This window comes from Pinus tabuliformis, chromosome 9 (genome assembly GCF_031772625.1).
Source record: "Pinus tabuliformis cultivar Carrire ecotype Pingquan chromosome 9, CPIR1, whole genome shotgun sequence".
NCBI lineage: Eukaryota > Viridiplantae > Streptophyta > Pinopsida > Pinales > Pinaceae > Pinus > Pinus tabuliformis.
The window spans coordinates 50,748,093-50,752,510 of NC_142307.1; the positions used below are offsets into that span (position 1 = coordinate 50,748,093).

Here is a 4,418-nt window from a genome sequence, read left to right on the forward strand (position 1 = left end):
TCTGTATCATCAGTTTTACCTTTCTATTGGTTTCTTTTCTGCTAAATTTTGTCCCATGGTAGCTTGCATGTAGAAGCATCATGTGATCCATTTCTTTTGCAACGAATGCAATGCAGATCTGCCTTTTCTCCTTGAGAATGTCTGCCCCCCCTGCCTCTAAAATAACTTCCTCTTCCTCTTCGTCCACCTCTTCCTCTTGTAGAGTCTTGAGCAGGATGCTTTTCTTTATGAGCAAGGCACACAGTCTCTTCAGAAGATTCAGGGGCTGTCTTCTTTCCGAAAGCTTTCTCTCTTTCAGCAAACTTTTTCACAAGAGAGTCAAAGGTTATATCTTTAAGATTTCCATTTTCTTGCAATGACTCAAGATAGTTGGAGTAAGTAGGATAAAGTGCCTTGAGAAAAGCAATAAGAGGAATATCCAATTCAACCTTAGTGGATTTGATATCATGCATTATAGACTTTACTTCAGATGCAAGAGCAAGAGGATCATTATTTTGCAGTTCAAGAGTGAAGAGTTTAATCATGAGTTGGACTACTTCAAGTGCAGAATGTGAGTCATAGAGTTCTTTCAGCTTTTGTAGGGCTTCAAAGGCAGTTGAATATGACGAAATATGGCGACTCACCTCTTCATTTACAGATGCTACGATTAATGCATAAGCTTTGCTGTTCTTGTTTTCCCAAATGACGAGTTCTTTCTCTGAGGTAGGCTGTACTAGGTCATTGTCTCCTTCTCCGACACACACTCCTTTCCACAACTCATTGAAGATGAGGGTGTGTTTTATCATCCGGGACCATTCAGGATAGTTCTCCTTGCCAGTGAGAACTATTCCTACCATGGATATGATTGAATGCATTCTGTAAAAAAAATTCTGATAGAAAAGAATACTTCTGCTGCAAAACTTTTATTCTCAAGGGGAAAAAAAATACTTCTGATGTGACTAGCCAGCAAACTCAAATATTAATTCATATTCATCTGCACAGCATTAAGTCCAAAAAATATCCCCAATAGCATAAAGCACAGCATTGAACAGTCATATTTGTACTCTCAATTCCATTCACAATACTGTTTTCTTTCATATAAAACCAACGATGCCAATTTTCAAAATGTCAATTATCAGATATTGTGCCCAACTCAATTATTCAAAATGTATCAGTGCATTCCAACCAAACGAGCTGCAGAAATAAGCAATTGAAAACATTGTTTTCTTGCTTGGATCCCCACGCTTCAGCTGCTTAAAAAACAGAGGCTCCCTTTCTAATTGACTCCAGAGAATGCAAACTTCTGCACGTACTTTTCTCAGTTGCTTACAACAACACAATTTACGGCACTCTTACAAGACAAAAGAAAACCCATTTACTAAATTTCAATATGAAACAGCGGCCCATTTTCTGGAGCTACATAACAGATCAAAGAAAATGGAACATTAGAGAACCATAGCTCTGAAATTAGCTGAAAAGCAGAGGAAAAGTAAGAGCCGTTGTGAAGACTCGTCCTTCTCTTCGTCTGACAGTGAGGCCGAGGTCGTCGATATGACTTGGCTCCGGTCAACACAACAATCTGATCGGATTTTAGAGGCTTCTGATCAAAACCCGTCGGTGTCGATAGAGAACCCTCCAATTGTAGCGGAGGTTAAAGGATCTGTGGAGGCGGGGGCTTTGGGGACTTCCACCACGCGAATACGTGAAACAGAAACTTTTTGCAAATTTGATAAGCCACCCAAAATTTATTAGTGATACAAAGCTGGCAATAGCTGATGCTTACAAACAAACAGACAAGGAATTTCTCAATACAGAAAATAGTCAACACAGAGATGCGGGGTCAACTGCATCAACTGCAGTTCTTGTAGGGGATCGATTGCTGGTTGCAAACGTTGGGGATTCGAGAGCTGTTATATGCAGGGCTGGAAAAGCTGTTGCTCTTTCTCGGGATCATAAACCAAATCAAACTGACGAGCGTCAACGAATTGAGGATGCTGGAGGATTTGTTATGTGGGCTGGTACAGGCTCGATTTAATTCCCCATGGCGCCGTCTGTGGGAAACACAAAATCAAAAATGCAACACAAATGGGATCGATCCGCAGACAAAAATGACTGAGCTAGATCAATGCGGCTTGCTGTTGATCGATGGGGTAGGATTGAGGTGACTGAGCCTGAGGAATTCTCCGTGAAGGAGGAGAATAATCTCTGTCAAACGCTCCAGAAACAGTTACCCACTACAGCGACCATTCCGCCAACAATTTGGAATATGGACAGATACTATGTCAGATCAGTGTTATGGACAGATACTATGTCAGAGAGCGTTATGGACAGATACTATGTCAGAGAGCATTATGTAAGGACAGAGGCAGCGCTGGTGCGCCAGAGAGTGTTATGGACAGATGGGTTATGGCAGAGGCAGATGCGTGGACAGAGGAGTTACAGGAGCATAAGAGCTAAAACAAGGAGCTGGCTCTGATACCATGTCAGGCCAGGAGTAACTCCAGTTTGGCAGAAAACTGATTCGATTTATTTCATTAGGTAGCTATTGTTATATACAAAGGATGTGACTGCTCAGTTCATCTTCTGATGACTGTTCACATTCCTAATTCAACTATTTTCACAAATTCACCCAATCGCAAAGGATTAGGTGTCAACATCATGGTTGTCAAATTACATCATGGAAAGTCAAAAATAAATTCAAGAAGAAAAATTGGTCAAAGCTGGGCGAATTACTGAGTTGTACAGTGAAAAACAGGCCAAAATTCTCTGTGCGTCGCGCCAAAATCTGTGTGCGTCGCGCCAAAATCTGTGTGCATCGCGCCACTTTGGAGCTGATTTTGAGGCACTTCCTGAAGTCCAAATTGAGCCCAAGTGTGCTTGTTGGAAATCCCTGCCTGTCTACTTTCCAACCCAAGTGGAATATCTGAATTTGGTGCCCATTTTCCTCTCCAAAACCTCAATCTCCCAAGACTACTTCCCGTGTGTGAAATTAGGGGCAGAGAGGTCATTTTTTGAGTGTTTTTGACCTCCTGAGGACTCAAAACTTGCCCAAAATTCTTGGCCATGCACTAGCAGTCATGTTTTTTCATGAAAAATCCAAAAATATAATTTTTTTTCCATTTGGAGCTTCCTATCATAAGCGCGCGCCACGTGGCGCGACGCACAGGGAGAAAAACCCTGTTTTTTAGTGCAAAAAATTTCAAAATGTCAAAAATTGCTCCAAATTTCTTGAAATTTGGGCTGGATCTTCTTCATCAAGGGAAATGGTGGGACAGGGATGCATCGGCCAATATCTGGAGTCGATCATGCTATTTTTTCCTCTTTTGCCTTTTTGATGCCTTCTCTTTAAATTCCTTATTCGCGCTTTGCAAACCTGGTTCCGCGCCATGTAATGAAATGCCATGTGTCTCCATAAGTTTTTCTCCTTGTTGACCTTCTCCAACAATAGGAATCATCTACTAATGTAAGGTCTTTCCACAACCAAAAATAAAAGTTGGAAAGTTGTAATGGAAAATACAACTAAAATCTGTTTCCTTGAAGATTCAGATGTACAATAAGCACCAGCAATGATCCCTAGTGCCATTCTTCTTGCTAAATCTAAGACTGTGTAATAAATTCTGAGGATCCCAAAAGATTTTGAAGCATAGGTACAACCGCATCCTCTCCACCATTAGAAGTTAATATTCTATCCCTGCCATTTTTAGCCCTTACATTTTCTATCTGAGGTAACATGACTTTAGATGGTCCTCGCAAATCCTCAAACAACAGACCAAATCTAATTATAAATGATGATCTCAAATTACTCCTCAGGATCCATACTGCTCTTTTGTTGGGTCCAATTAACATTTTAACTATGTTTTGATACCCATGATCTTTTTGAATTTCTTGATCAACTTCCTTGTATTGCAAAAACACACCCATAATAATAGCAACTGAAATGACAACCAATGCTGACAACAGAATAGCTGTGGGGATACCTAGCAGCAGGGCACCAATAATTATTGCAGCAATTGATCCATCTTTTATGAGAAATGTAGCTGCCTGGCACATACATGGCAGTGCAAGTATCAACAAAAACATCTCAAATCTTGGTATCACCAGAGCACCAGATTTGGGCCTATCTGTTTGCCATATCCACTTTCTCAATTGCAGAAGTAAAAGAATCAATATGTGGACAAGCATCAAGCCACCTCCAATGACAATTAACCAGAATATGTTCCTCTTAAACTCCTTCCATCCATCAAAATTACTTGCCTTCAGGGCAAAGTCTGCCACAGGTTTTATCCCCTGCCTTTCAAAAAACAATTTATACTCCATTGGAAGACATGGTTGCCCAAACATGGAAGCATTTATTCCCAGTTTACGTTCTCTTCTTTGCCTGCCTTCTGAAAACAAGTCTTTGCTGCAGTTGCCTAAAATCATTGATTTGTGTCTTGTCT

General features: G+C 40.7%; 1 pseudogene; it reads left to right on the plus strand.

Annotated features, from left to right (window-relative positions):
* Positions 1-1,530: 1,530 nt before the first annotated feature.
* Positions 1,531-2,014, plus strand: LOC149147075 (putative protein phosphatase 2C 59 pseudogene; annotated as a pseudogene).
* The last annotated feature ends 2,404 nt before the right edge of the window (positions 2,015-4,418 follow it).